General features: G+C 46.9%; 2 protein-coding genes across 2 annotated transcripts in view; one reads left to right on the plus strand and one right to left on the minus strand.

Annotated features, from left to right (window-relative positions):
• Nucleotides 1–16,577, plus strand: part of LOC134328786 (uncharacterized) — a 765,451-nt gene that overhangs the window by 174,785 nt on the left and 574,089 nt on the right. The gene's annotated exons all lie outside the window — the stretch shown is intronic.
• LOC134328810 (histone H1-like) overlaps nucleotides 8,705–16,577 on the minus strand; it is a 52,516-nt gene continuing 44,643 nt past the window's right edge. Inside the window, exon 2 of the mRNA XM_063010039.1 lies at nucleotides 8,705–9,122. The gene's annotated coding sequence lies outside the window, so the exon portion shown is untranslated. The remainder of the gene's footprint in view (nucleotides 9,123–16,577) is intronic.

The following is a 16,577-nucleotide window of genomic DNA, read 5'->3' on the forward strand; positions in this document are numbered from 1 at the left end:
TGGGTTCGCTCCTCCGGCTCTGGTTCCCTCTGCCTCGCCTCATTCCCTAGCGGAGGGACTCACCACTCACCCTGAACCGTATCATGGTGAGCTGGATAAATGTCGGGGCTTTTTGTACCAGTGTGGTCTGGTTTTCGGTCAGCGACCAGTCACATTTGCCTCAGACGCCAGCAAAGTCTCATACGTTATAGGACTCCTTAGGGGGAAAGCCCTGACTTGGGCCGAGGCCGCCCAGTCCGTGGTCGGCCCACAGGTGGGCTCGTACGGGGACTTCCTCAGCAGGTTCCGGGCAGTCTTTGACCACCCAAACTATGCTGGGGACGCCGCTAGCCGTCTATTAGGGCTACGCCAGGGCTCCCGGTCGGTCGCGGACTATGCTGTGGAGTTCTGGACCTTGGCTGCGGACTCCGGCTGGAACGATGAAGCCCTTCGCGGGGTTTTCCGTCGTGGTCTGGAGGAGCGCCTCAAAGATGAGCTGGCAGCCCGTGATGAGCCCACCGAGCTTAAGGAACTTATTGACCTGGCCATTCGGTTAGATGGTCGACGCGCCCAGTCCAGACCCCGAGGCCTATCGCTTTCAGGCCCACTCAAACATTCGTCCCCCTAGGCCTACCACCAGCACTTCCTACTGCCAATGCCCCAGAACCCATGCAGCTTGGTCGTGCCCGGCTCACCCCAGAGGAACGCTCCAAAAGGCTCCTCTCAGGTGAATGCCTCTATTGTGGCCAGGGGGGACACCTCATTGCCACATGTCCAGTACGCCCAAAAGACAGAGCTCGTCAGTAGGAGTGGGGACTCTGACGAGCACTATCACTGAGGTCCCCCTGTCTCGGCCCCGTTTCCTGGTCCCTGCCACCCTTTGTCTTCCTGAAGGCCCCATACATCTCTCTGCGTTAATTGACTCTGGGTCTGAGGACAACCTCATTGATGCAGACTTGGCCAACCTTGCTGGCTGCACCTTGGAGACCCTCGACACTCCCATTACTGCCCATGCCCTGGACGGCCGGATCCTTGCCCGTATCACTCACCGCACTGCCCCACTGACCCTGGTTCTCTCTGGAAACCACCGCGAGACCATGACGTTCTCCATCATCAAGACTCCTAAATCCCCTCTAGTTCTGGGTTTTCCTTGGCTTGCCACTCACAACCCACACCTTGACTGGCAGCAAGGAAAAATTGCTACCTGGAGTGATTTCTGTCACTCCTGTTGCTTACAGTCTGCTGTCCATCCCTCTGGTCCTCGACCAAGTCCCGCACCCTCCAAGGACTCTGTAGACCTCTCTAAGGTACCCTTCACGTTCCACGACCTCTGGGAGGTGTTTAGCAAGACCCGTGCCCTGACCTTGCCGCCCCACCGTCCGTATGACTGTGCCATCGACCTCCTCCCAGGGGCCCCTCTTCCCACTAGCCGTCTTTACCAGTTGTCACGCTCCGAGAGAGAAGCTATGGAGAGTTACATCTCCGAGAGCCTAGCGGCTGGCCTCATCCGCCCATCCTCCTCTCCTCTGGGTGCAGGGTTTTTCTTCGTGGAGAAACGAGATAAGACCCTGAGGCCCTGCATCGATTATAGGGGCCTAAACCAAATCACGGTGAAAAACAAATATCCCCTTCCTTTGACTTCGTCTGTCTTTGAGTCTCTACAAAAAGCTTCCATCTTTAGTAAACTGGATCTCCGCAATGCCTACCATCTTGTACGTATTCGTGAGGGGGATGAATGGAAGACGGCCTTCAATACCCCCCTGGGACACTTCGAATACCGGGTCATGCCTTTTGGCCTAACCAACGCCCCCGCAGTCTTCCAAGCCCTGGTGAATGACGTCCTGCGTGATTTTCTCTACAGGTTTGTCTTTGTATACTTGGATGACATTCTCATTTTTTCTCAGACCCCTGAAGAACATGTCACCCATGTCCGCCAGGTCCTTAACCGCTTGCTGGAAAATCAGCTATTTGTCAAGGCGGAGAAGTGCGAGTTCCTTGTGGACACTGTTACCTTCCTGGGATTTGTCATCCGGCCAGGACTAATCAAGGCAGATCCCGAAAAGATCCGTGCTGTGGTGGAGTGGCCAATTCCCTCATGCCGCAAGGCTTTGCAGCGCTTCCTGGGTTTCGCCAATTTCTACCGGAGGTTCATCCGGGATTACAGCAAGGTAGTTGCTCCGCTCACCCATCTGACCTCCACCAAGACCCCTTTTTGCTGGACCCCGGAAGCCCAGTCTGCTTTCCACCATCTGAAAGGCATGTTTACCTCTGCTCACATCCTCATTCAGCCAGATCCTTCCAAACACTTCATCGTAGAAGTCGATGCCTCTGACTGTGGAGTGGGTGCTATTTTATCCCAGCGTTCAGGCCCTGACAATAAGCTCCATCCGTGTGCATTTTTCTCCAGACGTCTTACCCCAGCGGAAGCTAATTACGATGTTGGCAACCGTGAGCTCTTGGCCATCAAACTCGCCCTAGAAGAGTGGAGACACTGGCTGGAAGGTATGGAGCAGCCCTTTGTCGTCTGGACAGACCACAAAAACCTGTCCTATGTCCAGACGGCTAAGCGGTTAAATTCCCGGCAAGCCAGGTGGGCGCTGTTCTTCAGCCGCTTTAACTTTACCCTGACCTACCGCCCTGGCTCTCGTAACACCAAGCCGGATGCGCTCTCCCGCCAGTTCTCCTCGGGTGACTCCCCATCCCCCTCTGAGACCATCTTACCTTCTGACCGCGTCATAGCCAGCGTCACCTGGGAAATTAAAGAAGCCATACAGGAAGCCCAGAAACTAGAACCTGACCCCGGTAATGGCCCCCCTAACCGTCTCTTTGTACCTCGAGCAGTGCGGTCTTCTGTCCTCGAGTGGGGCCACAGCTCCAAATTTGCCTGTCATCCTGGTGCAAATCGAACAGAGTCCCTCCTTAGGAGGCTTTTCTGGTGGCCCTCTCTGGAGTCCGACACAAGGGAGTTTGTCGCTGCATGCCCTACTTGTGCTCGGAGCAAGCCCTCCCATCAGTCCCCTGCAGGCCTGCTACAACCCCTCCCGGTCCCTGGGCGTCCCTGGTCCCACATAGCCCTCGATTTTGTAACCGGCCTTCCCGAGGCCGCCCTGCGCTGCGTCACTGCGAGTAACCCTTCTCACTGGAGCACTCACCTCGCCTGGGTGGAATACGCCCATAATTCTCTAACCTGTTCTGCCACTGGGCAATCTCCGTTTGAAGCCTCTCTGGGTTATCAGCCGCCATTATTCCCGGAGCAGGAATGGGACTTGGCAGTTCCCTCGGTTCAGCACCACATCCGCCGCTGTAGGAAGACCTGGAACACTGTCAAGGCGGCCCTAATTAAATCCCAAAAATCAACCCAACAGTTTGCCAACCGCCATCGGAGACCCAGCCCCCAGTACCTTCCCGGACAACCAGTGTGGTTATCTTCCCGAAACATCCCTTTGCGCACCGATTCCAGGAAACTGGCACCCCGATTCATTGGCCCCTACAAGGTTGATAAGATTATCAGCCCCACTGCTGTCCGCCTCAAGCTCCCCAAGCACATGCGGGTCCACCCAACATTCCATGTCTCTCAGTTAAAACCCGTTCGCCACTCCATTCTGTGCCCTCCTTCCGAGCCCCCTCCGCCCACCCGACTTATCGAAGGTCATCCGGCCTATACAGTCCGCCGCCTCCTTAATTCCAGACGCCGGGGCCGGGGCCTTCAATATCTCGTTGACTGGGAGGGCTATGGGCCTGAGGAACGCTCCTGGGTTCCCCGCTCAGCCATCCTGGACCCACAGCTCATCCAGGAATTCCACCTAGGCAACCCTGACAAGCTGGGTAGGTCACCTAGAGGTGCCCGTTAAAAGGGGGGGTACTGTTAGCAGTCACTGCTGTGCTCACTTCTCTTCTGGCTCAACCCAGGGTGTTTTGGTGACTCCTGGTGGCGCTTATTGCAACTGCACCAGCTTAATTGGTTCTGGAGCTAACCAATAGATCTCCACCGTGGCTAATTAGTCACACCTGCTTCCTATCTACTCCTCATCTACCAGCAGTTAAAAACCCCCAGTTTCTCTCAATCTCCACCAGATCGTCTGTTGATGTCAGCGTGAACTGCTCAGCTCTCCTGGTTACCTTTTTGAACTTTTGATATTGAACTTTTGATAATTGAACTTTTGATAATTGAACTTTGTGCTTTTTCCTGGATCCCATGCTTCCAGTGTTCCTGACCCCAGCCTCGTTTTCTCCTGGTTCCTGGGTTTCTCGCCTCCTTCCTTTCTCCAGCGTTCCTGCCAGTTCCTCCGGTCTTCACCTCAGCCTTCTGGTTCCAGTGCTGCTTCTCCCAAGCTCCTCCTGCCTCTCTCCAAACCTTCGGGTTCCAGTGCTGTGTCTCCAAAGCTCCTCCTGCCTCTCTCCAAACCTTCGGGTTCCAGTGCTGTGTCTCCAAAGCTCCTCCTGCCTCCTTCCCAGCCTTCTGGTCCCCAGCCGGCAGTCCCACCTACCACGATCCCTGCCTCCTGGTTTCCTCGTTGACCATTCCTGTGCTCCTGCCCCGGCGTGTTTTTCCTCCTGTATTTTCAATAAATCTAACTAACTAATCTCTGTGTCTGTGGTGTGGTGTTCGCCTGGTGGTTCCTCCAAAAAACCTTTTATTGGCTCTGCCAATCGTAACACATGGTCCTCAGCAGCATATGACCAACACGGCAGGCATGCAGAACAAAACGTTGTGCTTGATGTGACAGAGGGACTGAGGGGTCACAATGTGACGTGACAATTTCTTCACCTCTTATGAACTCGGACTGCAGCTCCTGAAGAGGAAGATCACCATGGTTGGTGCAGTTCGAAAGAACAAGCCTGAGCTCCCACCTGCACTGCTTGCGTCAAAGGAGAGAAAGGTCTTCTCCTCAAAGTTTGCCTTCACGCCCACCACCACTCCAGTTTCCTACCTCCCAAAGAAAAACAAGAATGTAGTTCTTCTGAGCACACTGCACGCAGATGGTGACATTAGCGATCGTGAGGACAGGAAGTCAATCATCATCCTAGACTACAACCGCAACAAAGGAGGTGTGGACAACCTAGATAAGGTGATTGGAACAGATAGCTGCAGAAGAATGACTGCCCGCTGGCCCCTGGTCATCTTCCACAACATCATTGATGTTTCCTCCTACAATGCCTTTGTGATTTGGAGAGAGATCAACCCGACCTGGATGTCTCGTAAGCAGAACAAGAGGAGGGTGTTCCTGGAGCAGCTAGGAAAGGCACTTGTAACTCCACTCATTGAAAGAAGGAAGCATGTCCCCCACACAGAAGCCTCAGCAGCAGTTGTGAAAGCTATTCAGAGTGCAGGAGCCCCTGATCAACCTGAGGATCCAGCTACCACAGCCACTTCCCCAGCTAGGGCAAGTAAGAGGAAGAGATGTCAGTTCTGCCCTCAAAAGAAGGACTGTAAAACACATACTGTGTGCTGCAGGTGTAAGAAATATTTCTGCAAAGGCTGTGCACTTGCATACTGCCCTCCATGTGCTAATTAGTTGAATGGGTTGTTATATTTCATATTTTTGTATTTTACATTGTCTTAAATTGTTCACTGGAGAAAAAAAAAAGAAACTGAGTCATTGGGATGAATAAAATTTCATTTAATACAGCGAGACTATTTATTCTATTACTCATGTCTAATGTTACAGCTACATATACCTACTCTTTTTGTAATCCGATTTTTTTTTCAGTATCAGCAATGAGAAACCCGCTGCTCCCCACTCCAAATGAGGCTGAAGCTGAGAAGATAATTAAAGAGTGGCTTCGCCTTTCCAGTGACAGGCTCAGAAAAAGGCAGCGATAGTTTTTACATTTATTTTATGTTTTATATATATAATAGTTTATGTATATATAAATACTTGTAAATATGTTCTGTTTTTTTTTAAAGTTAAGGCTAAGTTAGTAGTATGTAAGTTATTATATATTTATATGTGTATGTTAAAATAAGAAACATTTAATATCAAATGTTTTACATAATTTTGCAATTTTTTAAAATGTTTAATTCCTAATAAAAGTTTATTGTTAAACCTTTCATAATTTGAACTCAGTTTTGCTAAAAGACAAAACACAAAATAAAAATAAAACATTAAAACAAGACTGTGATAGAAGTAGTACAGAATTCATGTCGCCGAAAGGGAGTTTGGAAAATACATCGCGGAGACATCGGATGAAAGTCGTAGAAGGGGAAGCTGGACGTAGGTATGTCGGAAAATACGTCGCGGATACACCGGATCAGCGTCGTTTTAAGGGAGCTTTTTCATCAAAGCTACGTAGTGCCAATGTGCAAACGACATAAATACTATGTAATGCCAACCATTCTAAGTAGGGAGCAGCGACGTAGCAGCGACGTATTTGTGCTGTCTGGGTGTTTAAATGTACCAGACATCCCAAGTCTCCCGGAAGTTCCCGGAATCTCCCGCATATACATAGCGGCTTTCTGATACCCGCAAGATAAAATACCCGTCAGATAAAATCTCCCGGAATCTAGAATGAGTGGCCAAGAGCGCACACGCACGTGTAACAGTGTAAAAAGATGCTTATGTTTATGTGTATAGTTATGAAATTCTTGCAAATGAGTTTAGCGCCATCTTTTGGTCACATGCCGCCAGCACGTTTTTCTATATAACCAGTTGAATGCTGGGAGATCCACAGCAGATAGACGGAGCACTGCTGTGGGCTGGCTGGCTGGCTGATCATTCTTTGTAATATCTATGTGGTTGCTGAACTCATTGTAGGCAGATGAATAAAGAAACCCTTCATCCACCAACCAGTGTCATGTGATAAAGGACAGGACGAGACACTAAAGGTCACATTGGTGCCGTGACTCGTGACTTCATTCAAGAACTGGAGGTCGTCCTGTCATCACTTCAGGTGGAAGCCAAGCTCACAGCATTAAGTGGCCTGTCACGTACAGTTCTCTTCTATTTTTATTTGGGTGTTTGTTGTTACCATATTTGTCTTAAGTCAGAAAGATGTATTCTAGTCCTGGTAACCAGCCTATTTTAAATACACCAGCGCCATCTGTTGGTAGAGGGAAGGGAAAATTTACACCGATACCTTTTTCTGTTGGTAACTCTGTCAACCATATTGATGTACCTGATCTTGATGAAGTGCCTGTAGCAAGCAATGTTAGCATACCCTCTGCATCTCACCAAAGTAGTGTTCCACGTACTTTAGACCCTGTAACTGCATCCACACCAAACTTAATGCATGACTACTCCGGTTTGGTTGATAGCATGAGCAGCATAATACAGCAACTTGGTCAACAGTTAGCTGATAGCATAATAGCTCACATTCCAGCTCCTAGCCCAACAGCTTCTCATTCTGACAATGCACAAGTAGACTCTAGCCTTAAGTCTCAGTCCATGAACAGTCAGGTTATGGATCTGTCTCAGGTTCATTTAGTCACACCTAGGAAAATTAAAGAACCTCCAACCTTTAAAGGAGATGGCTCAGATGCTGTTTCTATACAAGAATGGGAGGATCTTATGAAAACCTTCATTAAAAGAACCAATATAAGTTTGGGGGAGCAGGCGGAAGAAATCCTTGTGCACCTGCAGGGGAAAGCAAAAGATGTTGTAAGGTTTGGAATTCGTAACAGCAATCTTAACATTCAGAGTAACCCCGATGTAATTTATAGTGTCCTGAGGAAACACTTTAGCTGCACTAAGTATTCTTCCGTTCCTCTGGCTGACTTCTACACAACATTGCCTAAGGACAAGGAAAATCCCTTTGACTACTGGTTAAGACTGAACAAAGCTGCTGACACTGCCACAGAATGTCTGAGCGAACAGGGTAAGACACTAGATAACCCAACATTAGAAGTGACGCGCATGTTTATCAGAAACTGCCCAAGCAAAGACTTAGCCCTTACTTTTAGATCCAAGCCCATTGATAAGTGGTCAGCAGAAGAAGTACAGGAAGTGTTGAATGAATATCATGCCGAAACTAGCTTTTCAGCTGCTGCACCTGTGTTCACTGGAGGGAAGGTGAGCGTTGCTGTAAACAAGGTAGAGGTGGGTCCTAACCCAGTCAATAATTCAAGTGATCAGATTTCACAACAGACGCCAAGCCCAGACCATGCCAGTTTAACTCGTGTTGTGGAGATGCTGGAAAAGATTTTGCTTCGTGGCACTGACGTACAGTCTGGCTTTCGGAGAGGAAATGCCTACAAGCTACCGAGACTTGAAGGCTTTGACAAAACACCTTGTTCAGTTTGCAATGATGCCACTCACTCTGCCCTTTCTCACTGCCGTGAAAAGAAACTGTGTTTCCAGTGTCATTCAGCTGGCCATGCACGCCGCAACTGCCCAGTGAAGACAAGCGTTATCCCTCAGCATCAGGAAAACGAACCAGTCTGCACTTCAGGGAGGGCAGCGCAGACAAGCATGATGAGCCTCCCAATGAAAACACAGGATCTGTTGAGTATCACGATTGTGATTCGCTTTCTGAATTAAGCAGTACTAGTTTAGCTTCATCCAAAACTGTCATTTTCCTTGGTTCTCAGAAAATCGCTACAGCTGATAGCTTGTTCTACACACAGGTGACTCTGCACAATGGTCCCAATTTCAGAGCTATGATAGACAGTGGATCAATGGCCTGCACCTTAAGTGAAGCTGCTGAGGCAAGCCTTTTATTACATTGTCAAGTCAAGTCAACTTTATTTATATAGCGCTTTTTACAATATACATTGTCTCAAAGCAACTTTACAAAATCCAGGACCAACAGATACAAAAACCCCTGTTGAGCAAGCCGAGGGCGACTGTGGCAAGGAAAAACTCCCTGAAAATTACAGGAAGAAACCTTGAGAGGAACCAGACTCAGCAGGGCCCATCCTTCTTGGGTGGCCTGGAGGATACTTTAAATAAATACACGATTTACACAAATCATACAAACACAGAATTAAATGATCTAAAAATCATAACTGGTAATAAATAGATAAATAAACAATTAAATAATAATAGAGTTGTTATCCGCTCTAGTCTTCAATAAAGTCTGTAGTGATTTCTTGTCGTTGCAATTACTCCAGACCCGTCACATCTGACAGGAGCAGCATCGTTGTCCCGGCAGTCTCGACTTTAATCCTTAACCTCGGCGGGTAAACAGGTTTCCATCAGAATGCCCTCCTGACATTCTGACATTCTGACATCAACATTGTCCTGACATTATCAAGCAAGTTTCTGAGGATATTGTCATTGTTGGCTGTGGGGGTCACCATGTAACTCCTAAGGGCTTGTATGATCTTGATGTTACTGTCTATGGGTGTAGAATGGTTATTCCTGCACTAGTTGTACCAGGCCAAACAGAGCAGATGATCTTGGGCAGCAATGCAATCAAGCACCTGTTAACGTCCTTGAAAGACACTGATAGTTATTGGAAGTTAATGTCCTTACCATGCAGTGATCAGAATGATGAGCTCTGTCAATTCATGTCTCTGTTGTCCAATACAGAAAGATGGAGGTGTGGTCCTGTTCCTGATAAGGTGGGCACAATACAGGTTAAAAAATGTGTGACGCTTGAACCACAGAGTGAACATCTTGTCTGGGGCAGGTTACCTAATTCGTCTTCAATGTCTGCAGGCAGCACAGTAATTGTTGAACCTACTCAGTCGAAAGCCTGGCCTAAACACATCTTTGTTGGGAGGGTTGTTACACCTTTATGGGGTGATAGATGGGTGCCTGTCAAAGTAATCAATCCCACTAATCACGCCGTAGTTTTAAAGAGAAATGCAAAGATTGCTGATGTTTCCCCCTGTATTGCAGTGGAAGATTTATCCAGTCCCACTGAAGTCCACTGTGGCACGCAGTGCACGCAAAATGTACAGTTACAGCCCAGGTCAGAGGAGGACATGGCACATGTTTTAGAGACGCTGGGATTAATGGATCTGGACTTAAAATCATGTGAGGTGTCACTAGAGTGCAAGGACAAACTGCTTCGACTCATTAAGCAGTATGAATCAGTGTTTTCCAGACACAAAATGGACTGTGGTGAAGCCAAGGGCTTTGTACATCGCATTCACTTGTTTGATGATAAACCTTTCCGATTGCCATACCGACGCATTCCTCCGAGTCATTACGGAAAGCTGAGAACTGCTTTAAATGAAATGGAAGAAAGAGGTATTATACAAAAGTCACACAGTGAATATGCATCACCACTCGTTCTGGTGTGGAAGAAAAACGGTGATCTTAGAATTTGCACTGACTTTAGATGGCTTAATGCTAGAACAGTGAAGGACGCCCACCCACTACCTCATCAAGCAGATTCTTTAGCTGCACTTGGTGGGAACGCATTCTTCTCCACCATGGATCTCACATCAGGCTTTCATAACATTCCGCTACATGAGGACGACAGGAAGTATACTGCATTTTCATCTCCCTTTGGGCTGCATGAATATACTCGTCTTCCTCAAGGTCTGTGTAACAGTCCTGCTACGTTCATGCGTATGATGATGTCTATATTCAGTGATCAGAACTTTACAAGCCTGCTTTGTTACTTAGATGATCTTTTGGTGTTTGGTCCAACTAAAGAGACTGCACTTCAGAGGTTGCAGATGGTGTTCTCCCGTCTTGCAGAACACAACCTAAAACTTGCACCTAAAAAATGCTCCTTCCTTAGACAATCTGTGAGGTTTCTTGGCCACATCATATGTGAGGATGGTGTTCAAACAGACCCAGAGAAGGTTAAGGCCATTAATGACATCCAGGCAACTGACCTCATGGAAGCTGACATGAAAACACCATGTGCAAAGAAAATCAGGTCATTTTTAGGTATGGTCATGTATTATCAGCACTTTATTGAGAGATGCTCTGCAAAGGCCAAGCCCCTTTTCAAGCTCACTGCTGAACCAGGCAAACATAACTCTGGGAAGGGAGGACGAAATGCACCTAAGAAGGCAGGACACATCAAATTGTCTCCTTCTGATTGGTCTACAGCAGAGGTCACTAACAGGCGGACTGCGGTCCGGATCCGGACCCAGAAGCTGTCCCATACGGACCCGGACCTACAGCCAAAACAGAAAGTTATTATTTGAAACCTGACGGAGCGCTTCTATTTTAACCGGCGCAGCTTTTGTAGTCTTTACGGTAGCGGTTTAGCGGATGAGAAAACGCACAGACCAATCACGTGACACCCCTCAGCCAATCAAGTCTGTGCATTCCAGCCGGTAAACACTGCGACTCTACAGTGCAGACAGATGAGAGAGTTAGAGGCGAGTTACATGTGGAAAGACGGTGGAAAGAAAAAGAAAGATAGCGAACGTAGAAAAAACGAAGGGAGAGATACAGACGACTGTGCAGGAGAAAGTTGAGAAAAAGACGAGTGAGACAGAAGACAAATGGCGCTCTCCAAAAAAGAAACGTGTACAGCAAAAATACAGCATTTAATCCGTGATGGAGAGACTCATTTCTGTTCTTACTTCCCACTGGAGCACAATTTATTTTTATTTTCTCTTAATTTGATAAGAGAAAGGTTTGATAAGATGGGGCGGCCCGGGTCCTCTCTGTGTGGAGTTTGCATGTTCTCCCCGTGTTCGCGTGGGTTTACTCCAGGTGCTCCGGTTTCCTCCCACAGTACAAAGACGTGCAAGTGAGGTGAATTGGAGACACTAAATTGTCCATGACTGTATTCGATATAAACTTGTGACCTGATGAACCTTGTGTAATGAGTAAATACTGTTCCTGTCATGATGTAACCAAAGTGTAAAACATGACGTTAAAATCCTAATAAACAAACAGACATCTGATTTGACAGTCAGTTATTGATTACATGCAGATGTTGATACAACTACTAGGCTATTTATATATAATATACATCAATATATATGTTATATATACTGTATATATACAGTGTATCACAAAAGTGAGTACACCCCTCACATTTCTGCAAATATTTTATTATATCTTTTCATGTGACGACACTATAGACATGAAACTTGGATATAACTTAGAGTAGTCAGTGTACAACTTGTATAGCAGTGTAGATTTACTGTCTTCTAAAAATAACTCAACACACAGCCATTAATGTCTAAATGGCTGGCAACATAAGTGAGTACACCCCACAGTGAACATGTCCAAATTGTGCCTAAAGTGTCAATATTTTGTGTGACCACCATTATTATCACTGCCTTAACCCTCCTGGGCATGGAATTCACCAGAGCTGCACAGGTTGCTACTGGAATCCTCTTCCACTCCTCCATGATGACATCACGGAGCTGGTGGATGTTAGACACCTTAAACTCCTCCACCTTCCACTTGAGGATGCACCACAGGTGCTCAATTGGGTTTAGTCCATCACCTTTACCTTCAGCTTCCTCAGCAAGGCAGTTGTCATCTTGGAGGTTGTGTTTGGGGTCGTTATCCTGTTGGAAAACTGCCATGAGGCCCAGTTTTCGAAGGGAGGGGATCATGCTCTGTTTCAGAATGTCACAGTACATGTTGGAATTCATGTTTCCCTCAACGAACTGCAGCTCCCCAGTGCCAGCAACACTCATGCAGCCCAAGACCATGATGCTACCACCACCATGCTTGACTGTAGGCAAGATACAGTTGTCTTGGTACTTCTCACCAGGGCGCCGCCACACATGCTGGACTCCATCTGAGCCAAACAAGTTTATCTTGGTCTCGTCAGACCACAGGGCATTCCAGTAATCCATGTTCTTGGACTGCTTGTTTTCAGCAAACTGTTTGCTGGCTTTCTTGTGCGTCAGCTTCCTTCTGGGATGACGACCATGCAGACCGAGTTGATGCAGTGTGCGGTGTATGGTCTGAGCACTGACAGGCTGACCTCCCACGTCTTCAACCTCTGCAGCAATGCTGGCAGCACTCATGTGTCTATTTTTTAAAGCCAACCTCTAGATATGTCGCCGAACACGTGGACTCAACTTCTTTGGTCGACCCTGGCGAAGCCTGTTCCGAGTGGAACCTGTCCTGGAAAACCGCTGTATGACCTTGGCCACCATGCTGTAGCTCAGTTTCAGGGTGTTAGCAATCTTCTTATAGCCCAGGCCATCTTTGTGGAGAGCAACAATTCTATTTCTCACATCCTCAGAGAGTTCTTTGCCATGAGGTGCCATGTTGAATATCCAGTGGCCAGTATGAGAGAATTGTACCCAAAACACCAAATTTAACAGCCCTGCTCCCCATTTACACCTGGGACCTTGACACATGACACCAGGGAGGGACAACGACACATTTGGGCACAATTTGGACATGTTCACTGTGGGGTGTACTCACTTATGTTGCCAGCTATTTAGACATTAATGGCTGTGTGTTGAGTTATTTTCAGAAGACAGTAAATCTACACTGCTATACAAGTTGTACACTGACTACTCTAAGTTATATCCAAGTTTCATGTCTATAGTGTTGTCCCATGAAAAGATATAATGAAATATTTGCAGAAATGTGAGGGGTGTACTCACTTTCGTGATACACTGTATATATATACAGTGTATCACAAAAGTGAGTACACCCCTCACATTTCTGCAGATATTTAAGTATATCTTTTCATGGGACAACACTGACAAAATGACACTTTGACACAATGAAAAGTAGTCTGTGTGCAGCTTATATAAAAGTGTAAATTTATTCTTCCCTCAAAATAACTCAATATACAGCCATTAATGTCTAAACCACCGGCAACAAAAGTGAGTACACCCCTAAGAGACTACACCCCTAAATGTCCAAATTGAGCACTGCTTGTCATTTTCCCTCCAAAATGTCATGTGATTTGTTAGTGTTACTAGGTCTCAGGTGTGCATAGGGAGCAGGTGTGTTCAATTTAGTAGTACAGCTCTCACACTCTCTCATACTGGTCACTGAAAGCTCCAACATGGCACCTCATGGCAAAGAACTCTCTGAGGATCTTAAAAGACGAATTGTTGCGCTACATGAAGATGGCCAAGGCTACAAGAAGATTGCCAACACCCTGAAACTGAGCTGCAGCACAGTGGCCAAGATCATCCAGCGTTTTAAAAGAGCAGGGTCCACTCAGAACAGACCTCGCGTCGGTCGTCCAAAGAAGCTGAGTGCACGTGCTCAGCGTCACATCCAACTGCTGTCTTTGAAAGATAGGCGCAGGAGTGCTGTCAGCATTGCTGCAGAGATTGAAAAGGTGGGGGGTCAGCCTGTCAGGGCTCAGACCATACGCCGCACACTACATCAAATTGGTCTGCATGGCTGTCACCCCAGAAGGAAGCCTCTTCTGAAGTCTCTACACAAGAAAGCCCACAAACAGTTTGCTGAAGACATGTCAACAAAGGACATGGATTACTGGAACCATGTCCTATGGTCTGATGAGACCAAGATTAATTTGTTTGGTTCAGATGGTCTCAAGCATGTGTGGCGGCAATCAGGTGAGGAGTACAAAGATAAGTGTGTCATGCCTAAAGTCAAGCATGGTGGTGGGAATGCCATGGTCTGGGGCTGCATGAGTGCAGCAGGTGTTGGGGAGTTACATTTCATTGAGGGACACACGAACTCCAATATGTACTGTGAAATACTGAAGCAGAGCATGATCCCCTCCCTCCGGAAACTGGGTCGCAGGGCAGTGTTCCAGCATGATAATGACCCCAAACACACCTCTAAGACAACCACTGCTTTATTGAAGAGGCTGAGGGTAAAGGTGATGGACTGGCCAAGCATGTCTCCAGACCTAAACCCAATAGAACATCTTTGGGGCATCCTCAAGCGGAAGGTGGAGGAGCGCAAAGTCTTGAATGTCCGCCAGCTCCGTGATGTCGTCATGGAGGAGTGGAAAAGCACTGTATATACAGTGTATCACAAAAGTGAGTACACCCCTCACATTTCTGCAGATATTTAAGTATATCTTTTCATGGGACAACACTGACAAAATGACACTTTGACACAATGAAAAGTAGTCTGTGTGCAGCTTATATAACAGTGTAAATTTATTCTTCCCTCAAAATAACTCAATATACAGCCATTAATGTCTAAACCACCGGCAACAAAAGTGAGTACACCCCTTAGTGAAAGTTCCTGAAGTGTCAATATTTTGTGTGGCCACCATTATTTCCCAGAACTGCCTTAACTCTCCTGGGCATGGAGTTTACCAGAGCTTCACAGGTTGCCACTGGAATGCTTTTCCATGACGACATCACGGAGCTGGCGGATATTCGAGACTTTGCGCTCCTCCACCTTCCGCTTGAGGATGCCCCAAAGATGTTCTATTGGGTTTAGGTCTGGAGACATGCTTGGCCAGTCCATCACCTTTACCCTCAGCCTCTTCAATAAAGCAGTGGTCGTCTTAGAGGTGTGTTTGGGGTCATTATCATGCTGGAACACTGCCCTGCGACCCAGTTTCCGGAGGGAGGGGATCATGCTCTGCTTCAGTATTTCACAGTACATATTGGAGTTCATGTGTCCCTCAATGAAATGTAACTCCCCAACACCTGCTGCACTCATGCAGCCCCAGACCATGGCATTCCCACCACCATGCTTGACTGTAGGCATGACACACTTATCTTTGTACTCCTCACCTGATTGCTGCCACACATGCTTGAGACCATCTGAACCAAACAAATTAATCTTGGTCTCATCAGACCATAGGACATGGTTCCAGCAATCCATGTCCTTTGTTGACATGTCTTCAGCAAACTGTTTGCGGGCTTTCTTGTGTAGAGACTTCAGAAGAGGCTTCCTTCTGGGGTGACAGCCATGCAGACCAATTTGATGTAGTGTGCGGCGTATGGTCTGAGCACTGACAGGCTGACCCCCCAACTTTTCAATCTCTGCAGCAATGCTGACAGCACTCCTGCGCCTATCTTTCAAAGACAGCAGTTGGATGTGACGCTGAGCACGTGCACTCAGCTTCTTTGGACGACCAACGCGAGGTCTGTTCTGAGTGGACCCTACTCTTTTAAAACGCTGGATGATCTTGGCCACTGTGCTGCAGCTCAGTTTCAGGGTGTTGGCCATCTTCTTGTAGCCTTGGCCATCTTCATGTAGCGCAACAATTCGTCTTTTAAGATCCTCAGAGAGTTCTTTGCCATGAGGTGCCATGTTGGAACTTTCAGTGACCAGTATGAGAGAGTGTGAGAGCTGTACTACTAAATTGAACACACCTGCTCCCTATGCACACCTGAGACCTAGTAACACTAACAAATCACATGACATTTTGGAGGGAAAATGACAAGCAGTGCTCAATTTGGACATTTAGGGGTGTAGTCTCTTAGGGGTGTACTCACTTTTGTTGCCGGTGGTTTAGACATTAATGGCTGTATATTGAGTTATTTTGAGGGAAGAATAAATTTACACTGTTATATAAGCTGCACACAGACTACTTTTCATTGTGTCAAAGTGTCATTTTGTCAGTGTTGTCCCATGAAAAGATATACTTAAATATCTGCAGAAATGTGAGGGGTGTACTCACTTTTGTGATACACTGTATATATATATACTTATATATATATATATATATATATATATATATATATATATATATATATATATATATATATATATATATATATATACAGTATATATATATAGTTAAACATTCCGGACCTTTGCTTTAAGAAATTTTCTCTAACTGGACCTCTTTACATTTTAGTTGAATACCCCTGG

The sequence above is a fragment of the Trichomycterus rosablanca genome, chromosome 15, assembly GCF_030014385.1.
Source record: "Trichomycterus rosablanca isolate fTriRos1 chromosome 15, fTriRos1.hap1, whole genome shotgun sequence".
In the NCBI taxonomy this organism is placed as follows: Eukaryota; Metazoa; Chordata; class Actinopteri; order Siluriformes; family Trichomycteridae; genus Trichomycterus; species Trichomycterus rosablanca.